General features: G+C 39.7%; 1 pseudogene; it reads left to right on the plus strand.

The window, feature by feature from the left end:
• The first annotated feature begins 1876 nt into the window (after positions 1-1876).
• Positions 1877-13936, plus strand: LOC121034169 (nuclear receptor subfamily 2 group C member 2-like; annotated as a pseudogene).
• The last annotated feature ends 9455 nt before the right edge of the window (positions 13937-23391 follow it).

Raw genomic sequence — 23391 nt, forward strand, 5'->3', positions numbered from 1 at the left:
AAAAGCAAAGTTAAAGGAATCACAATTCCAGACTTCAAGTTATATTACAAAGCTGTAGTAAACAAAACAATATGGTACTGGCACAACAATGGACACATAGATCAATAGAACAGAAGAAAACCCAGAAATAAACCTAGCACTATATTGTAAGTTAACCTTTGACAAATAGGAAAGAATATCCAATGAGAAAAAGTCTGTTCAACAAATGGTGCTGGGAAAACTGGACAGCAACATGCAAAAGAATGAACCTCGACCACTTTCTTTTCACCATACACAAAAATAAATTCAAAATGGATGAAACACCTAAATGTGAGACAGGAAACCATCAAAATCCTAGAGGAGAATACAGAGAGCAACCTCTGTGACCTCAGCTGGAGAAAATTCTTACTAGACACATCACCAGAGGCAGAGGGAAAAAAAGCAAAAATGAACTATTGGGACTTCATCAAGATAAAAAGCTTCTGCACAGCAAAGGAAACAACCAACAAAACTAAAAGGCAACTTACAGAATGGGAGAAGATATTTGCAAATGACATATCTGATAAACTGTTAGTATCCAAAATCTATAAAGAACTTATCAAACTCAACACCCAAAAAACAAATAACCCAGTGAAGACATGTGCAGAGGACATGAAGAGACACTTTTCCAAAAGTATCCAGATGGCTAACAACTACATGAAAAGATGCTCAACATCACTCATCATCAAGGAAATACTAATCAAAACCATGCTGACATAGCACTTCACACCTGTCAGAATGCCTAAAATTAACAACATCAGAAACAACAGGTGTTGGCAAGGATGGGGAGAAAGAGAACCCTCTTGCATTGTTGGTGGGAATGCAAAATGGGGCAGTCCCTCTGGAGAAGAGTATGGAGGTTCCTCAAAACATTAAAAATGGAATTACAGTAAAACCTTGGATTGCAAGTAACCTGTCCTACAAGCGTTCCACAAGATGAGCAAACATGTCTAATAAATTTTAACTTGATAAGCGAGCAATGTCTTGCAAAAGGAGTAGTATGTGATGCCAAATGTCACATGATCACAACAGAATGAATGGTTCTTCTCTTGCTCGCTTGCTGCAGGATGCTTCTCTCTCCCATACTTGGATGTTCGGTCTCAGGCTGTGGTGTTTGTTAGAAATCAGAACATTGGAAGGTGCCTGCAACTGGCGCTAGTCAGTACTTTGTCATTCAAAGCACCTATGCACCTTTGGACGGTCCTTTGCTTTTCCATACAAGAGTAAACTTAGGAATGCTTCGCTTCGTTCTAGGTCAGGATGCCTGCAGACATAGAACCTTTGCTTATTGCCAGTTACATTAAATACAGTATATGACAAGAGTCTATTAATACTGTACTGTACTCAATGTATACAATGGCCCCCAGGCAGAGAAAGGTTGAAAAGAAAGGTGCTAAGAAGAAGGAGATAATTACGGGGGAAGTTGAGAAGGAAATCATGGAGAAGTACAAATGAGGTACGCAAGTGGCCAAAATTGCAAGATGTTATAAGAAGTGTATGTCTGCATCTCGTCTGCAGAGGAGGAGGAGAAAAGGTGGAGGAATCCCTCACTTCAAATGAGATTAGGAAGATGTGTAAAATATGGGAAGCAGTGCAAAATTTTGTAGAAAAGCACCACCCAAATAAGGATGTAGCAGTGTGAGCGATGAATCTGTTTAAAGACAATGCAATGTCACATTTCCATGAAATCCTCAAAAGGAGGCAAAAGCTAGTGTCATTAGATTGGTTCCTTGTTAAAGTTGCACGAAAAGAAAAAGATTTCATTGAGCCAATAGATAGCAGTGATTCCATTAGTGATAGTGAAAGTCGTCCTACATAATAACCCTCCCATCTCTTGTCTTCCCATCAAAAACCAGCCATGAAGGTTTTCAAAGGTAAGTACAGGTTAATTTGTTTACTTTTCTTTACATTTTGTATTTTCTTTATTATTTTGTATTACATTACAGTATTGTAATCATTTTTATATGAATATTTTTGGGTTATGGAACGAATCATCTGAGTTTCCATTATTTCTTACAGGGAAATTCACTTTGATATACAAATGCTTTAGATTACAAGCATGTTTCCAGAATGAACTGTGCTCACAAACCAAGGTTTTACTGTACCTTATGATATAGCAATTACACTACTAGGTATTTACCTAAAGGATACAAAAATACAAATTCAAAGGGACACATGCACTCTGATGTTTATAGCAGCATTATCAACAATAGCCAAAGTATGGAAAGAGCCCAAATGTCCACCAACTGATGAATGGATAAAGAAGATGTGTATGTATACATACACACACATATACATATAATTGAATATTATTCAGCCATCAAAAAGAATGAAATCTTGGGGCACCTGTGTGGCTCAGCTGGTTAAGTGTCCAACTCTTGATTTTGGTTCAGGTCATGATCTCATGGTCATGCTCTCTCTAGGAAGGAAGGAAGGAAGGAAGGAAGGAAGGAAGGAAGGAAGGAAGGAAGGAAATATTAGGTGAACATATGGGAGGGGAAAAAAAGAGAGGTAAATAAACCATAAGAAACTCTTTTTTTTAATGTTTATTTTTGAAAGAGAGAGAGCGCAAGCATATGAGTGGGGGAGGGGCAGAGAGAGACAGAATCTGAAGCAGGCTCCAGGCTCTGAGCCAACAGCACAGAGCCCGATGCAGGGCTCGAACTCATGAACAGGACCGCAAGATCATAACCTGAGCTGAAGTCGGATGCTTAACCAACTGAGCCACCCAGGTGCCCTAAGAGACTATTAAAGATAGAGAACAAACTGAGGGTTAATGGAGGCAGGTGGGTGGGGGATGGGCCAGGAGGATGATGAGTTTTAAGGAGGGCATTTGTTATGATAAGCACTGGGTATTGTATTTAGGAACAGAATAAAATATAATAGAATTCAGGAATCCTATTCCTGAAACCAATATTGCACTGTATGTTTAACTAACTAGAATTTAAATTTTTTGTTTTATTTATTTTTGAGAGAGAGAGAGAGAAAGACAAACAGGGCACCAGTGGGGTAGGGGCAGAGAGAGAGGGAGACACAGAATTTGAAGCAGGCCCCAGTTTCTGAGCTGTCAGCACAGAGCCTGATGCAGGGCTCGAACTCATGAACCACAAGATCATGATGTGAGCTGAAGTCAGACACCCAACCAACTAAGCCACACAGGTGCCCCTAACTAAGTAGAATTTAAATAAAACTTTGAAGGAAAAAAAAAAGAGATAAATTTATTTCAAAAAGAACTTTATACCATTATGTTTATGGCATTATAAATGCTAGCTGTATTTTCATATACACAGTAGACTCAAAGTATGACAAGATTGTAAAAGCATGTATTGAAGTACTACTTAAAACCATCTCACATACCAACAGTGGTATGCTAGACATGCCTGTGGAAACACCAACTCAAATATTTGTAGTTGGTCAACAAATGCGTGACTCTCCCAGGCAACAATATCATACATTCTTCTTTCTCCTCCTCCTCCATCCTCCTTCTCATCTAACCTTCTTAAACGAACTGTATGTACTCACTGTCTCCCAATTTCTCTTCCCTCACCTTCTCTTTTTTTTCCAACGTTTTTATTTATTTTTGGGACAGAGAGAGACAGAGCACGAACGGGGGAGGGGCAGAGAGAGAGGGAGACACAGAATCGGAAACAGGCTCCAGGCTCTGAGCCATCAGCCCAGAGCCTGACGTGGGGCTCGAACTCACGGACCGCGAGATCGTGACCTGGCTGAAGTCGGACACTTAACCGACTGCGCCACCCAGGCGCCCCCCTCACCTTCTCTCAAACCCACTCCAATCAGGCTTTTACCCCGACCACTCCCACTTGGCTTCTAAAACACCACTACTTGTCAGTTTCTTCCTGCCCTCCTGGACACTCCCCGGCTTTCTTTGCTGATTTCCCCCTTTCTCCTCAATGTCTTAATGTTGATGAGCGCTTGGATTCAGTCTCGTAACTCTTTTCTTCTCCTTTGGTGATCGCATCTCAGCCACATGCCTTTAAACATATTAAATACAGTCTATATACTGACGACTCCCAAATTTCATCTCCACTTCAGATCTCTCGCTTGAATTCCCAGTGTGTACTCTGCCTCCCTGACAGCTATACCTGGATATGTGGTAAATCTCTCACATTTAACACATTTAATGATCAATTCCCAACTCCCAATCTTTGCCTCCAAACCTACTCCACTCATGAGTCTTTCCATCTCAGTTGATGGCAATGCCCTCCAGCCTCCCATCACTTCCTACCCAAATCTCTGCTCCCATCCAGCTCTAATCCCTCATTATCCCTCTCCTCAAAACTGCAATTGGATTCTGCCCTGCTTCCTTCCACAGCGTAATTTCAATACAAAAGCCTTGTAAAATATGTTAGATCATATCACTTCTCTGTTCAAAATCCTTAGAGGTTTCCCATCTCAAAGAAAAAAACTAAGTCTTCATAATGCCCTACAGGGTCTTAAATAACCTGACCCCTCACTTCCTTGACCTCCTTTCTTCTGTTCTCTTCCTTGCTTATGCGGCTCTAGCCATTGTAGTGCATTCTTTCACATACAGTCATAGTCCTCAAAGGCTATGATTATGCCCATTTTGAGGATGAAAGAAAACTGGAGCCCAGAGAAGTTCCTTGGCCAAGGTCAACATCAAGTTCTAGAGTCAGAATTTAGTCTGTTTCACTCCCAGATATGCCTCCCAAGTATACCCTGCAGTCTCACACATTCTTATTCTTCCCAAATAGGCCCAACTATTTTGGAATTGTATTTCTGACAAAGGTGAGATTTCATGTCAGTAACTAAGTGGTACTGGGACAACTGAATATATACCTGGAAAGAAAATTAAGCTGGATTGCTTCCTCTTTTCTCATATGAAATTTAATTCAGGTAGAACAAAGATTTTACTATTAAAATGAATCCCCAGGGGCGCCTGGGTGGCACAGTTGGTTAAGCGTCCGACTTCAGCCAGGTCACCATCTCGCAGTCCGTGAGTTCGAGCCCCGCATCGGGCTCTGGGCTGATGGCTCAGAGCCTGGAGCCTGTTTCCAATTCTGTGTCTCCCTCTCTCTCTGCCCCTCCCCCGTTCATGCTCTGTCTCTCTCTGTCCCAAAAATAAATAAACGTTGAAAAAAAAAAAATGAATCCCCAAAACATCCAGAATAAATCACAAGATTATTTATAATATTAGAGGAAAAAGAGCAAAAACCCAGAACCACAAAACCCATAATCATAAAAAAAGAAAGAATGGTAATCTAGAACATAAATTTTAAAAACACTACATGACAAACATACCATAAACAAGGTGAAACACAAATAACTAATGGAAAAAATATTTATAATGAATATGTCAAAGAGCTAATTTCCTGAATTTACTAGGAGCTGGTACAAATTAAAAAAAGAGAATTGTTCTTAAAACAATTGTTAAAAGTACATGAAAATATGCCCAACCTCCCTTGAAATTAAAGAAATGCAGTTTAAATCAGCAAGGTGATATCATTTTTTACCTAGCAGGAAACAAAAGGATTCTGATTTTGTTCGCTGCTCTCTGGCCTCAGAAAAAATAAAAAAAAATAATGTAAAAAAAGAAAAAAAAAAAACCTCATTAGCTGCTACTCATTAATCCCTACCCATCCTCAAAAAAATGTTTAATAGTTAAATCCACTTGGTGTAGACCTTGCTTTGAAATATCAGTATCCAATATGTAAACCACCACCTGAACCACTTTTTAGGGTACCGTCCCTCAAATACTCACATGGGCTTGCCCATGTCCTGGTCTTACACCCTTTGTCCACTTCCCAAAACCTTCTACTACACCCATAGAACTCCTGATCCATAATCAACAAAAATCCCTATAATTTCATCCTGGCTCCTAACTCCTCCTCTACCACCTTGAATTAATTCAAATTGGGCTTCCCCAAGGGCACTGGTGGCCTTGTAGCCTTCTCTGGTGAAAGCAGTTCATCCTCTGACACTCCATTGTTCTTCCCCATGTTTCTTACTCTCAGGTCATTCCTCCTCATTCACCTGTGACGAGGCACACGACTCACCTCCAAGCTCTGCCATAAATAAATTCTGGGGGACCTCACTGTCCACATAGGCAATCAATCTAATAACTGACCTCAATGGTCCCTAACTTCTTCATCTCCAAGCTCTTTCATTTTACCCTAGCCATCCACTCCCATGGTGATACCTTGAACTTTTTCACTTCCTTCCACTGATCCATTTCAAAAGTTTCTATTCAATGTCCAACAACCCAGGCTCTTATAACAGCCTCTCCTTCCAATTTTCATTAACTTCATCAGAACTTCAAATTTATAAATGTCTCTATTTTCTCTCAATCTATCTGTCCTAATGACCCACCTTTTTTTTAAAACTTCCTTACTTATCCACCTTCAATACCATGAACTACCATTTCATTGGTTCCCATTTTACATTCATAAACATTGGTTTTCCTTACTCACTGTTAGATCTCAGACCACTTGCTAGTACTTCAGAAGAGCCTTTCCAGATTGTCCTGTCTAGATGAGGTCACCCCATGACTGCTTCCACAGAAATGTGTTCCACGTTTTCAACATGCTTTTCAGAATTAGAACCTTACATTTATACTATGTTATGTGATAAATATCTGTCTTCACCATTAGACTACAAGGTCCACGAAGGTGAAACTGGGTAGGAGGGAGACTTTCGCTTTTCATGTTATCCCATTTTGTACTGTTTGAATGCTGTAGCCATCTATTAAAGGATTTTTTAAGGTAAAATCACGACTCTCATACAAACTAAAATGAGTAGGTATCAGAAATTTGATTTAACCCATTAATTAATGAAGGAATCATTTTGAACTATAATTAGTTCAAAAGAGAATTCAAAGAACCACATGCATCTGGGCAATCAGCATTGCTAAAATGATTTATAAACAGCTTCAAAAGAGATCTATTCTCAGGATAGAAATCAATTGAATTCCACTGCACACAATTCATTTGCATTTTTATAAACAAGAATTATTTCATTATTATGAATTTTCTACAATATACAAAATTATAAAATAGCTCCAGAACAATGAAAAGCTGAGATAAGCTGGAATGGTACACCAAACGGGACACTTAATATTTTTTTTTTACCTGTTTCAAAGGTTTTTATAATTTTTCCTACCCCATCAGTGTATGTATACTATACATTAATATATGTATGAATTACTACTTAGTTTTTTTGTTTGTTTGTTTGTTTTTTTTTTCAACATTTATTTATTTTTGGGACAGAGAGAGACAGAGCATGAACGGGGGAGGGGCAGAGAGAGAGGGAGACACAGAATCGGAAACAGGCTCCAGGCTCTGAGCCATCAGCCCAGAGCCTGACACGGGGCTCGAACTCACGGACCGCGAGATCGTGACCTGGCTGAAGTCGGACGCCTAACCGACTGCGCCACCCAGGCGCCCCACTACTTAGTTTTTAATAATGTTAAAAATTATCTGTGTAAGGAATTCCGACCCAATTTTATATGCATTTTTGTACATAAAAAAACTTGTAAATTTTATTTCAAATGTTTTGAGATCTAATTGACAAATAACATATTAGTTTCAGGGGTACAACATAAGAGTTTGACATTGTGCATATTGAGAAATGATCACCTCAATATGTCTAGTGAACATCCATCACCACAAATAGCTGCAATTTTTTCCTTATAACTTTTAAAATCTATTCTCTTACAACTTTCAAAATACAACACAGTATTGTTAGCTACAGTCACCATGTTGTACATTACATCCCCATAACTTACTTATTGTATAACTGGAAGTTTGTACCTTTTGACCACCTTCACTCATTTTGCCCACCCCCTACCCTCCGTCTCTTGCAACCACCAACCTGTTCTCTGTATCTGAGTTTGGTTTTGTTCAGATTCTACACATAAGAAAGAGATTATATCGCATTTGTCTTTATCTGATCTATTTCACTTAGCATAATGCCTTCAAGATCCCTCCATGTTGTTGCAAATGGCAGGAAAAAAAAGATTTCCTTCTTTCTTATGGCTGAATTATATTCCATCATATATTTACACATACACCACAACTTCCTTATCCATTCATCCACCAATGGATACTTGGGTTATTTCCATGTCTTAGCTACTATAAATAATTCTGCAATAAAGATGGAAGCACCTATAGCTTTACAAGTTAGTGTTTTCACTTCCTTTATACATAACCAGGAGAACTGCTGGATCATACAATAGTTCTATTTTTAATTTTTTTTTTGAAACAGAGAGAGAGCATGAGTTGGGGAGAAGGGCATAGGGAAGGAGAGAGAGAAAGAGAGGGAGAGAGAGAATGAATCTTAAGCAGGCTCCACACTCAGTGTGGAGCCCAACGTAGCACTCAATCCCACAACCCTGGGATCATGACCTGAGCCAAAATCAAGAGTCGGATGCTCAACTGACTAAGTCACCCAGGTGCTCCTCTGTTTTTAATTTTTGAGGACCCTCCATATATTTTTTTCTATAGTGGCTGAGCCAATTTACATTTCTATCAACAGAGCACAAAGCTTTCCTTTTCTCCACATCCTCACCAGCATTTGTTATCTCTTATCTTTTTGATGATGGCCATTCTAACAGACATGTGGTGATATCTCACTGTGTTTTATTGTTGTTTTTTTAAAAATTTATTTAAGTATTGACATACGATGTTACATTAGTTTCAGAAATACAACACAGTAATTTGAAAATTCTATACATTGTACTATGTTCACCTCAAAAAGCATAGTTACCATCTGTCACCATGCAACATTGTTACAATATTGTTGATATATTCCCTATGCTGTAGTTTTCATCCCTGTGACTTACTTATCCTATAACTGGAAGTTTGTACCTCTTAATCCCCTCCATCTATTTCAGTCACTCTCCCACCCACTTCCCCTCCAGTTCGTTCTCTGTATTTATGATTGTTTCTGGTTTGTTTTGTTTGTTAGATTTCACATATAAGTGAAATCATATGATTTTGTCATTCACTATTTCACTTACATAATACTGCAAATGGCAAGAACTCATTCTTTTTTATAGTTGAGTAACATTCCATCACACACACACACACACACACACACACACACGATAAATTCTTATCTATTCATCTATCTATGGATACATAGGTTGCTTCCATAATTTGGCTATTGTAAATAATGTTGCATTTAATATAGGGTGCATATATCTTTTCAAATTAGTGTTTTCATTTTCTTTGGATAAATACCCAGTAGTGGAATTACTGGATCATATGGTATTTCTATTTTTAATTTTTTGAGGAACTTCTATACTATTTTCACAGTGGCTGCATCAATTTACATTGCCACCAACAGTGCACTAAAGTCCCTTTATCTCCACATCCTCACCAAGACTTATTTCTTGTCTTTGTGATAGTAGTGCCATCCTGACAGGTGTAAGATGATATCTTACAAGGTGGGTTTGATTTGCATTAGCCTGATGATATTGAACACCTTTTCATGTGTCTGTTGCCAATCTGTATGTTTTCTTTGGGAAAATGTCTTTTCAGGTCCTCTGCCCATTTTTATTTTTTTAAAGCTTATTTATTTATTTTGAGAGAGAGAGAGAGAGAGAGAGAGAGAGAGAGAGAGAGAACACGCACATGCAAACAGGGGAGTACCCAAGAGAGGGAGAGAGAATCCCAAGCAGGCTCTGTGCTTGTCAGAGTAGACAATCAATCTCACAAACCATGAGATCATGACCTGAGCCAAAATCATGAGCCAGATGCTTCACCAACTGAGCCACCCAGCTGTCTCCGCCCATTTTTAAATTAGATTATTTGGTTTTTTAGTGTTCAGTTATGTATGTTCTTTATATATTTTGGATATTAGTCTCTTATCAGATAGATCTTTTGAAATATTTTCTCCCATTCGGTAAGTTGCTTTTCCATGTTCTTGGTGGTTTCCTTCACTGTGCAAAAGCTTTTTATTTTGATGTAGTCCCTCTCATTTATTTTTGGTCTTGTTGCCTTTGCTCTTAGTGTCAAATCCAAAAAAATCATCACCAAGACCAATGTCAAGGAGCCTCACTATTTTTCCTTCCAGGAGTTTCACAGTTTCAGGTTTTACATTCAAGTCTGTTTTTAACAAATCAAGCTTTCAGAATATGGAATTGGCTGTACAATACCTAAAAAGAAAGCAATCTGGGGGAAACAAACTACTACCCAGCATGTGTGTGAGGATCTGAGGGAAGGTTGGCTAACGTGTAACAGCCTCAAGGAGTAGGCTGGGGAGAGCCAGAGCCAGGGGCTAGAAGCCATTAGCCTTTTGAGTCTCTGGGCTGGAGGAGGGTTGTCCCTGGCCTCCAGTTTCTTTCATAGATGGCACTGCCCTCAAGGCAGGAGGGAGCTGAGGACAGGGGAGGAGCTGGACAAGGATAAGTGATAAAGCCTCCTTTGCCCTCCTCTGCTGGGGGGAAGGGAGACCATGATGTACTTCTGGAAACATCCAGGGGCCAAAAAAAAGCAGTAGTGGGGTGCAGTTGTGACAGTGGAGATCACCTCAACAAGGGGCTGCACAGCAGGGACCACGGTGGTGACCGGAGAGGTAGTACTAGAATCCGAGTCAGAAGATGAAGTGCTGAGGGACAGGACCTAACGGGTGGATGAGCCACTGGAGGACAATGATATTATAACAAACTTGGGAGGAGGGGAAGAGTGAGACAGAGGTGCAGTTCACACACATACTAGACAGGCACTGTGGCGGCACCAGGGACCTTAAGACAACCAGGGGTCCCAGGGCCAAGCTGAGGAGCCTGCACGAGTGTCCGTGTGGACCAGTGCTGAGTGATGGTCAGAGTAGTCCTGTTGACCTGCTGACCTGCAGAGCAGCCTTGACCACGTGGGAGGAGAGGAGGAGTCCAAGGGACCCAAACTGTGCCCCACAGGCATCCTGATTATCAGATGTTGGGCAAAGCCACCAGGCAGGCAGGTAGCAAACCACTCAGTGATGATCCACATCTGACTGCAGGCATGGCTGTCATCACAGCCGGAATCAATTCATGCACGGATTTTTCTAGATACAATGCAGGGTTATCCTTCAATGCCTTTGCCATCAGATAGATGATTAGGGCCAGGTGGTTGTGCACCACACTCACATTCTCTTTTTTTCCCTCTTCTGTGGCGCTTATAATTTTGATTTCACTCCTGAAAAAAACTTCAGTTTTTGGAAACAAGATTCTGCTCTGTTTCCAAATCCCACACTTTGAAAAGCATTTATAGACCTCAGTCTCAAAACTCTGCAGAAGACATATAATTGTTTCCTGGTTCGTATAATCTTGGGTTTTATACATATATACACACGCACACATATATACATATATACACATAAATGCCTGATGCCAGATTTTTCATAAATACTCCAGCTACTGTAAATATGGACTCCTCGGAATTGTTTTAGAAAATCAACGCAATGCATTAAAATCAAGTGTGGGGAAATTTCCTGGTCTCACGACAACTTTCATTTTGTCATTGAATTAGTATTAAATTGTATCTAACTCTGCACTGCAGACTAATTACACTTTGTATTTCTTAAGGCTTCATAAAGAAATCTTTTCAACCTTTAAAGAAAAAAGCAAGCACGTTGCAGAGCACGAGAGTCACGAACGCTGAACTTGCACTGACAAAAACAGTAACAACCCCCCTTCCTCACCACCCCAGGTGGCCCCAGGCTGCCCTCCCTGTCCTCTACCCTCTCCCACCTAAGCGTCTCCTCTCCGGCCTGTGGTCTTTTGCACCCGCTGCCCCGGGCTCCCGCAGGAGCTGGGTTCCCCACGCCCTGCCCCCCCCCCCCGCAACTGCGCAGGAGGCCCACCTGCTTCTAGGCCACTTTGGCGCCAAACCTCGAATTTCTCTGGCGATCCTGCTTCCCGATGGCTATGCACACGGAGCGGCTAGTTCGGCCCAGAGTGGCCCAGGTGCTGCACCCTCAGATGTCTCCCGGGAATCCGCAGGGACGGCCGGCCCCTTCCGGTGCATTCTGGTAACCTCCGCCCACTCTGGGGTCAGCGGGCCTCGCCAAGTGCAGGTTGCTTGCTGCAGAGACGCAGACGGGCCAGAAGATCCAGATGGTCCCCGCAGTGGACACCTCTGGTATCCCCAAGCAGCCGTTCATCCTCATCGGCCCAGACGGAGCTGGAACTGAGAAGGTGATTCTCGCTTCCCCCCCGCCCCGAGACATCCAACGCCAGACAGCTCCTTCTCACCACCTGGGATGACCTCATCCCTGGCGGGACCCACGTCGTCAGGGCCCCCACTTCTGTAGAAGGCCCACGTCCAGCGGCCGGAGATGGTAAGTACTGTGTGGTCCGTGATAACAAAGCACCTGGCTGTCACCCTAGGGTTGTCAGTTGTGAAAGAGGCAACATTCATTACAAAGGGGCAGAAGGAAAAATTTGACCTACAGCTGTCAGAGCAACTAAGGCTGCATCATCAGTAAGCGGCACCTGAAGAGCTGTCAGTTTTTCTGACTGAAAAAAATGCTTAGAGATGAGTACGAAAATGGTATCTGTCCAGTGTGAACAGAAGCCCTTTAGGGGGGAAAAAAAAGGAGAAGAAGCCCTTTGATGTGTGGTGGGAGAAACCAAGGAACTGTGCCGCTTCAGCTGAGAAATAGGTCTTCTTGATACAGGATGCTTGTGAACATCCAGCAGCCTTTGATATACGAGGATGGTATGGTTCTTCTGATCACGGATTCTAAAGGTGACACAAGCCAGGGGGCTCCGGACACACCGCAAATGTAGTAGCGTCCCTTGCCAACCTAAGTGAATCCCTTAACAATGCCAAGTCTTCAGAACACCATGGGAGAACCAGTCTGCAAGTGAGATTCCTTGAGCATGTGATACCTTAGCAAAAGCACTTAATACCACAGCTTCTTGTCTCCCAGCCTGGCAGACAAAATAGCGGAGGAGAGAGCATCCACAGCCATCACTGGAGACCAGTCCACCATCACTGAGGTCAAAGACACCCTCCTTTTAGACACTTACATTTAGGTTTGTGATGCCTGGCCCCATTCCAGAATCCCTCAACATGTGCTACATCTGCAAGTCTACATCCCACTTGCTTTTCCTCCCCATGGTCTAGGCCAGCAGTTCAGTCACTTGGTCAGGAATGCAACATCAGCCTTATGCTGCCCTACTGGAATGAGCTCTTCAGCCTTGGCCTGCCCCAGTGTGCCCAGGTCGTGAGTCTCTCCAATATCCTGGCAGCTATGGTCAACCACCTATAGAACAGCATCCAGGGAGATAAACTTTCTGGTTACTGAATAAAGCAAGTCATGGAGCACATCTGTAAGCGTCAGGACTTCTGTTAACAGTATGGTGAAGCTGGATATGGACAGCTATGAGTATGCATACTAAGGTGAGCTATAGTTCTCTTTAGTCCAGATCATTCGGGTTTGACCAGCACAAACCAGATCGAAAATTCCAAGAAAATACAGAGATGGGCTTACAAGACTATGTTCAGAAACCTTACTCAGAAGACACCTACCAATTGGCCTGGATTTTCATCTGTCTGCTGGGACTTAGGCTGATGAGCTCCAACATAACAGAAGAACTTAATTTTTTGTTTTGTTTTGTTTTGTTTTACTGGTTGCATTGTCAATGCTTTGATAGCATAGTCCCCTATATCCTCAAAATGGAGACAACAGAGTACAATGGCCAAATCACCAGAGCCAGTATCTAATGCACAACACACACCTGCTGAGAAGCAAAAGAATCTTCCCAGGACTGCTCAGATACAAAGACAATAAAGTAGTGGTATTTTGGTATATACAAATATTACCAGTATGTTAGCCATTCCTTCCTCATTTCTTCTTATTTGTTAATCCCAGACAATAGCAACCCAAAACTAACAGGATCCTTTTTTGCCACGAGAAATGTTTTCATGCCTTTCGGTGACACAGCAGGTTTTGGAACAACCGTTTAACTTAATTTGTATTTAGAAATTCTCAAAGGGCAAATAACAATAACAAAGTTTTATAATCAGAGACTATAATTAAGGAAAACTAAAAGAAATGTTTTGAAAAACAAAGAAGCCTTATATTCCACAGTAAATTCTAGCTCACTAAGAAAGAAAAAAACCTTAAGATAGACATTCACAAATAATTTGCTATTAACGTTCCATTGAATGTTCAGCTTAACTTGTCACCTAATGGACATTATTTTTAAGAACACAAAACTAAGTAGACAGGATGATAGAGTTCAAGCCAATATTCCCCCAACCTGTTCCAAAGAATAAAACCACAAAAGATTACTATGCCCTTTTGCCTTGTCCTTAGTATAGTAATTTGCATTAATATGGTATGTGGTGATTTATCTCATATTCAATACAACAGCGAATTGCCTATTAAACAGTTGTTCTTTAAGAAAAAAAAAGATTAAAGCTTAGCAAAAATAAAATTTTCAGAGAAGATTTAATTTTAAAATTTCAAGAGGTAATTAGGTAACCTGTGCTTTTATTTACTTATGTGTTAAGTATGATGTATTCCAACATATAGATACTTTTTAGAAAGTATTGGTACTTGGGGCGCCTGGGTGGTGCAGTCGGTTAAGCGTCCGACTTCAGCCAGGTCATGATCTCGCGGTCTGTGAGTTCGAGCCCCATGTCAGGCTCTGGGCTGATGGCTCGGAGCCTGTTTCCGATTCTGTGTCTCCCTCTCTCTCTGCCCCTCCCCCGTTCATGCTCTGTCTCTCTCTGTCGCAAAAATAAATAAACGTTGAAAAAAAAATTAAAAAAAAAAAAAGAAAGTATTGGTACTTAAAATCATTTCTATTTGGCAAAATTTCACTTACCTATGCCATTATTATCAGGCATTTGGTGGAAATAAAAATCAGTACTACATGTTGAAACACAAATGTATGTAAAATTAACACTAAAACTATTACATGCCTATTGCTTAAAGACAAGAATTACCCAGACCCACATTATGCTCTTAATTCACCTGGCAATCTTTGCCTATTATGTTGCCCTTTCCTCGATGCAAAAGAAAAAAAAATGACTACCACTAACTGGACAAGAAAAAGAAAAATAGCAATTTCTAAAGATTATTATTTTTAATTGAACTTTTTATCGAGATAATTTTAGATTCATGTGTAGTTCTAAGAAATGACACATAGATCACTTTGCTCATGTTACCCTAACGGTAACATTTTGCAAAACTGTAGCATAATATCACATCCAAGATATTGACATTGATACAATCCACCAATCTTAATAAGAGTTCTTCAGTTTTACTTATACTCATTGTTGTGTGTGTAGGTGCATGTATGTGTATTAAGTTCTTTATTATTACCTGTGTAGGTTTATGTATCCACCACAGTCAAGATAATCCACAGGTACCTAACCATAATATAAGAACTAAAACTATAAAACTCTTAGAAGAAAACACTGGTGTAAATCTTTGTGACCTTGGATTAGGCAATGGTTTCTTAGATATGACCACAAAAGCACAAGAGAAAATAAAGATAAACTGGACTTTATCAAGATTAAAAACATTTGTGGGGCGCCTGGGTGGCGCAGTCGGTTAAGCGTCCGACTTCAGCCAGGTCACGATCTCGCGTTCCGTGAGTTCGAGCCCCGCGTCAGGCTCTGGGCTGATGGCTCGGAGCCTGGAGCCTGTTTCCGATTCTGTGTCTCCCTCTCTCTCTGCCCCTCCCCCGTTCATGCTCTGTCTCTCTGTCCCAAAAATAAATAAAAATGTTAAAAAAAAAAAAAGATTAAAAACATTTGTGCTTCAATGTATACTATTAAGAAAGTGAAAAGACAACCAACATAGCAGGAGGAAATTTTTAGAAATCATATATCAGATAACAAGATTTGTATCTAAAATTTATAGAGAACTTAAAGAACACTTACAAGTCAAAAATAGAAACAAATAACCGAATCTTTATAATGAACAAATTATCTCAATGGACATTTCTCCAAAGAAGATATACAAGTGGCCAATAAACACATGAAAAAATGCTCGGTATCATTAGCACGTCAGAGAAATGCAAATCAAAAGTAAATGAGATACCACAACACCCCCACTAGGATGACTGGAATCAAAGAGAAAGGTAATAACAAGTGTGGATGATGATGTAGATAAATCTCCACCCTCATATTCTGCGAGTGGATTGTAAAATGGTACAGCTGCTTTGAAAAGTAGGCTAGCAGATCCTCAAATGGGTAAATGTGAAGGTACCATATGACCCAGCAATTATACTCTTAGGTATATATCCGAGAGAAATAGAAATATATGCCCACACACAAAATTTTACACAAATGTCCATAGTAGAATTACTCATAATAGCCAAAAAGCAGGAAGGACCTAAATCCAACAGATGAACGGATAAATAAAATGTGGCATATCTATACAATAGCATATAATTCAGCAATATAAAGGAATAAAGAATGCGTATGTGCTACGTCATAGGTGAACTTTGAAACCATTAGGCTAAGTGAGAGAAGATAGTCACAAAAGACCACATATGATTCTGTTTATATGAAATATGCAAAGTAGGCAAATATATGGAGACAGACAATAGATTAAGGATTGCCTGGGGTTGAGGGAGGGGATTAGGGAAAAATGAGTGACTTCTAGTAGCTACTGGGTTTCTCTTTGGAATGATGAAAATACTCTAAAATTGATTGTGAGAATGGTTGCAAATACTTGTGAATACACTAAAAAAATTGATTTGTACACTTTCGATAACTTTATAACTCAATAAAGCACTTATTTAGTTCTTAAAGGTTAGGGGAAAAAAAGGTAAATCTCAAGTATCCTTCATGTTGCACTTTTATAAGCATACGCACCTTCTTCCTAAACCTCCCCATCCCTATTTCTATTCAGGAACAATTCTAAAATTTTGTCACTTAAAAACTGTTACATAAATGGAATCATGCAATACGTAATCTTTTGGATTTGACTTTTTCCCCTTGACATAATTCTTTGGAGCGTCATCCAAGTTGTTGCATGTATCAACATTCTTTTTTGTTACACTGGTATGGATGTACCACAATTTGTTTATTACCTGTTGAAGAAGGACATCTGCAATGATTCCAGGTTTGGGCTGCTAAAAATAAAGCTTCTTATGAATATTTATGTACAATTTTTTGTGTAAACGTAAGTTTTCATTTCTTTGGGGGGAAAACACCCAAGAGTGCAATAGCTGGATTATAGGATAATCACATTATTAGTTTTTTGAGAACCTGCCTAACTTTTTTCCAGAATGGATGTATCATTTTACATTCCCACTAGCAATGTATCAATGATCCAGTTTCTCCGCACCCTCACCAGAATTTGGTGTTGTCATTATTTTTTATTTTTTATTGTAATCATTCTGATAGGTGTGCAGTTGAAATCTCATTGTGGATTTAATTTGCGTTTCCTTGATGACTCATCCTGTTAAACATCTTTTCATGTGCTTTACTGCCATCTGTTTATCATCTTCAGTGAAAGGTCTGTGCACGTCTTTTGCTTATTTTCTAATTGGGTTGTTTTTCACTGTTGAGTTTTGATGTTCTTTGTATATTCAAGATAGTAGTCCTTTGTTGGATAGGTGTTGTATTATTTTCCTATGGCTACTGTAACAGATCACCGCCCAGAGGGTGTCTTAAGACAACAGAAATGTATTCTCCCCCAGTTCTAGAGGCTAGAAGTCCAAAACCAGGGTATCAGCAGGGTTGTACTACCTCTGGAAGAAAAGTCTTCTTTGCTTCTTCCAGCGTCTAGTAGCTGTCAGCATTCCTAAACTATGGTCACCTCTCTCTGTCTCTGCTCAGTCTTCACATCGCCTTCTCTGTGTGTTTGCCTGGTGGCTGCGTCTCTCCACCCTTTACCTCCATCTTCACATCACCTTTCTTTCACCATGTATTTGTCAAATCACCCTCTGCCTTTCTCTTACAAAGATTCTTGTGATGGCATTTAGGGCCCGCCTGGGTAACTGAAAATAATATCCTTATCTCAAAATCTTTAGCTTAACTACATCTGCAAAGACCCCTTGTCACAGCCCATCTATTTTGAAAATATTAACTAATAAAAGTTTTAAAGGAAAAAAAAAAAACCCTTTTTCCAAATAACATTTACAAGTTCCAGGGGTTGGACTCGATATGTGTAAGTACCCATTATTCAGCCTACTACAGGTGGTTTGCAAACATTTTCTCCCAGTCAGTAACTTGTGTTTTTATCCTCTTAACAGGGCCTTTCACACATCAAGAAAAATTTTTCATTTTCATAAGGTACAATTTATCATTTTTTCCTTTTGTAGATCATGCTTTTGGTGTCCAGAAGTTTACCTTTTTTACCTTTTGTAAGATGGGCTACTTGAGAAGCAAATAGGTGAGGCCCATCTATTTCACGGCACTGGATGAAGAGTCATGTCTGCAATCCAAGATACTTATTACAGGAGTAAACGTAGGCTGGAATGAAAGTTAGAGCAAATTTATTTGTGACCTTTGTATGTGTGAAGGCCTCGATGGCAAGCTGGTATACCAACACAGAAAAGGCTCTGTTTTAAAAGGCAAGAGACAATTAACTAAAGGGAATTGAACCTGGCCAACTTGCCCTAGCATATTGTAGCAAAGGAGTTAGAATCAAACTGAATCTTGAGCAAACTAACAAAGTAATTCTAGATTAGATCATGAACCTGAGAAAAAATATAGCTACACGAAAACATTATTGCAACAATTGATGAAATTTGAATACAGATCCAAGATTAGGAAATAGTGTTCTATCAATGTAGAATGTTCCGGTTTCGATTGTTGTACTGAGACTGTGTTAAGAGAATGTCCTTTATTCCTAGGAAAGACATGTAAGGTTTCTTAGCAGTAGAAGCACTGTGTCTTCTACTTACTTTCAAATGGAATAGATCTGTTCCCAGGTAGAGATGGAATGATAGGTCACTCTCCGGAATGAGGTTTAGAACCTAAGGGGTCATGAGGGTGGGTGGCCAAAGGAGGCCGGTTGTTCTAGAATTGGGCATTCACTACAATGGTTCTCAGATTTGACTGTATACTACAATCACCTGGAAGCGTTTAAAAATCCCTAGTGCCTGAGCGTTACTCCATCTATCTGCTTACCAAATCAAGAAATCTGGGGATGGATACTAGATAGTAATTTTAAAAGTCCTCATGTGATCTCAATGTGCACCAAGCTGGAGAAGCACTGTCTTAGAGTTCTGCTACTCCAAATGTGCCCCACAGACCAGCAGCATCAGCAACACCTGGGAGCTTGTTAGAACTACAGAATCTCGGGCTCAGCCTCACGTCTAGTGAATCAGAATCTACATTTTAACAAGATTTCCAGGTGATTTACATGCACATAAAAGTCTGATGAACATCAGAATCACCTGGAGAACAAATACAGCTGAGAAAGGCCCAGGCTTGTCGAGGCAGGATAAGGCCCACACCTCTGTATTTTTACCCAGTTCCTCAGTGAAAGAGTTTCAGTATCTGACCATCCCAATCTGTCTCTTACATAAGGTAAAATTTATCTTCCCTCAGTGCACATTTCCATTCTCCCAATCTGGCAAACTTAGCCAACCACTGTTAGATGGAATAATTCACTATTTAATGTTCTGCAGCTGAGGTAATTTACTAGTAAAATTTACAGGTGCCTAGAGCTAACCATATTTTCTCCTTATTATAACTCCATACTAAATCATGAAAAAATCTGATGCTATTAACAAACATGACCTTTCTATTTGAGCAAAATAATATTTAAAGGATAAGAATGCTGGAATAATAGTAAATTGGAATTTTTTCCCACTGTTTCACATTGCACAAGAAGCTGATACTTTTCATATGTAACTACACATGCTAATATAACAGGACTGCCATAGGTAGTCTAAGAAATAATTAGCTTGGAGTTTTACAAGTATGTGGACATCTCTAGACTATTCTAGAAACTGCATTCTAGTTACCGTACCTCCTTTACCATTGGCCTCTTTCTCAGATATCAGCCCCCTTTTACTCTGATACATAGTACCATCTTAAGGCAAAACTTACCTTCTCTCAATGCACATTGCCAGTCTAGTCCTTCAGCCCTTGTAGACCTAACAAAGATGCTGTTTGTTTGGGGGTTTTTTGAAGAAAATTGTTTATGAAAGAAATTATAAAATAACATAATCAAATGAAATTAAGATTTCCAAGGATAAACAGAAATGTGTCAAAATAGAGTGTCAAAGGTAGACACTTGAGAATATTTGTATAATAGAAATGAATGTTGAATAAACATGCTTCTAGTCACAATGAATAGAGTTCAGTGTGTATGATTCAGAAAGTTGTTTTTTTTTAATGAGAAGGAAAACTGTAGCAGAATTTTAACCTTTGTTTAATTTCACCTAAAAATTGGAGTGAGAGGGCACTGGAAGAAGGTAGCAACTGAAATTTCACAGTTTCAGGACTTTGCATGCAGTTTTGAAATAATCTCTGTGATTGTTCTTTTTATCCCTCCTTTGCTCTAGAATAATGAGCCATGCATCTCTGTAATGGGTGGCTAAATTAGGTGAGGTTGTTAATAACGTGAGGCATGAACACTTGTTGGAGGGAAATACAACAAACCACTTCAAGAAACTGTGAGACTTTCAGTAAATCATATAACCACCAAAATCTATAACTTGAAGGAGATCAAGCAAAACAAACTAATTTTAATTCAATTTCAACATTCTTATTATCCCTTTCACACAACTGTTTTACTGATCTATAGGTGCTTACTAGTTCATTACATCAACACATAACACAAAAGCAAACTTAGCCATAAAAATAGCATAACATTAGTGATTTGACATAAAGCTTTAATGAAAATGACTCATGTCTGGCAGGTGCATATCCCCTCCCCTATGACACACCTATGACATTAACAACAAATTGACAAGGACATTATTTCACCTGAGTATAATGCTAACTCAGAATCCTTCTTAACACAAGTTGACAGTCATTGCTTCATTTATTCATGCATGCAAACAAAGATTTATTTACTCTGTGCCTCTTCTGGGATCCAGTATAAAACAAGACAGACACAGCTCTGTCATCATACAGCTTATACATTTTAGGAGAGACATTGAAATAAGTAATTATGATGATGTAATGTGACATGAAAGATGAAACCATTTTTGCTATACTTGTTTTAGGATTAGACTCTTCTTAAGCTAGAAGCTTAAGAAAATATGTCATGAAACTTACCTAGTTCCCTATATAAGGACTTCCACTCTTTTTTTTTTTTTTTAATGTTTATTTATTTTTGTGAGATAGAAAAAGCACAAGCAGGGCAGGGGCAGAGAGAGAGGAAGACACAGAATCTGAAGAATGTGAAGCAGTTTCCAGGCTCTGAGCTGTTAGGACAGAGCCTGATGCAGGGCTCGAACTCACAAACTGTGAGATCATGACCTGAGCTGAACTCAGACACTTAACCGACTGAGCCACCGAGGTGCCCCAGGACTTCTACACTTATTAGATATTCCCGCAAAAGGGAGGTTTGAAATGTTCATTATAGCTGCACACATTGCTACTCCAATAATAAAGTGGTTCTATTATTAAGAGAGAAGAAGGGATATCAGGTAGGCAAGAGCAGTCTCTGCCTGAGTGTTTAAAAATACATTTGTTCTGTGAATGAATGAAATCTTAAAGTCACTCCATTGCTTCAATTCCTTCAGTTAATAATATTCATTTTCTCACTCCCATTTAGCAATACTCATTCCCTTACTATCTTAGATCATTAGCATCCTTAACTGTTATTATTATTATTATTACATCATTGTTATGTAACTTTACACAGGTGTATACCTTGTTCTCCCAACTAAATTAAGCCCTATGAATACCTTTTTATTTATAGAATACCATCAATATGCTATAAATTACTTCACTTAATAAGTCTGCTATTCTGTTTGGGCTGCTCTAACAAAATATCACTGTCCTGATGGCTTATAAACAACAGAACTTTACTTCCCACAGCTCCTGAGGCTGAGAAGTCCAGGATCATGGTGCTGGCAGATTCAGTTTTTAGTGAGGCTTCCTTGGTTCACAGCAGGTGACTTCTCCCTGTGTCCTCACAGAGTGGAAGGGGCTAGGAAGCTCTGTGGGATCTCTTTTGTAAGAGCACTAATCCCATTCATGAGGGCTCTGCCTTCCTGCCCTAAGTACTCCCAAAGACCCCACCTCCTAACATCCCATTGGACATAAAGATTTCAAACATAACAATTTGGGAAGAAAACAAATACTCAGACTGTAAGTAATTCCCAATATTTGAAGGAATAACATACTTCAAAAAAGAAATAAGGGAAATAACCACTTTCTATCATGACAATTACTACATGTCTCAAATTGGGTTTTTTGTTTGTTTTTTATATTTTAGAGAGAGAGAGAGAGAGAGAGAGAGAGAGAGAGAGAGAGAGCGCACACGTGCAAGCAGGGGAGGGGAAGAGAGATGGACACAGAATCTGAAGCAGGCTCCAGGCTCCGAGCTGTCAGCACAGAGCCCAATGCAGGACTCGAACTCACAAGCAGTGAGATCATGACCTGAGCCAAAGTTGGACACTTAACCAACTGAGCCACCCACATGCCCCTGTTTGTTTTTTAAATTGAATTTTTTTAAATGTTTGAGACAGAGAGAGAAAGAACATGAACAGGGGAGGGGCAGAGAGAGAGGGAGGCAGAATCCAAAGCAGGATCCAGGCTCTGAGCTGTCAGTACAGAGCCCGACACCGGGCTTGAGCCCACCAACCATGAGATTATGACCTTAGCCAAAGTCAGACACTTAACTGACTGAGCAACCCAGGTGCCCCACAAATTGGGGTTTTTTTTAATGTTTATTTATTGTGTGTGTGTGTGTGTGTGTGTGTGTGTGTGTGTGTGTGTGTGAGAGAGAGAGAGAGAGAGAGAGAGAGAGAGAGAGAGAGATAATAAGTGGGGGAGGAACAGAGAGAGACAGGGAGAGGGAGAATCCCAAACAGGCTCCATGCTGTTAAGGCAGAGCCTGATGCAGGGCTCGAACTCATGAACTGTGAGATCATGACCACCCAGGCACCCCTCAAATTGTTTTAAGTGTGCTCCTACCATGGATTTTTACAAGTATAACAACATTAATGAAAACAAAAACCAAGAAGCTCTAGATAATTCTAACCAATCATTATCCCATTAAACATATTTTAAGAAGGTGGAATTTGCATATGTGACAAAGTAAAGGGATAGAAAAATATTTTCCACACAAACAGAAACCAAATGAAGTAGCTATACTTAATTCAGACAAAATAGACTGTAAGCAAAAACTATAACAAGAGATAAAAAGGTCATTATATAATGGAAAGATGTCAATTCATTAAGAGGACATAATACTTGTAAATATACACATATCCAATATTGGAGTACCTAAATATATTCAGCAAATACTAAT

This window comes from Herpailurus yagouaroundi, unplaced genomic scaffold, assembly GCF_014898765.1.
Source record: "Herpailurus yagouaroundi ecotype Mexico unplaced genomic scaffold, PumYag 159, whole genome shotgun sequence".
NCBI classification, from domain to species: domain Eukaryota; kingdom Metazoa; phylum Chordata; class Mammalia; order Carnivora; family Felidae; genus Herpailurus; species Herpailurus yagouaroundi.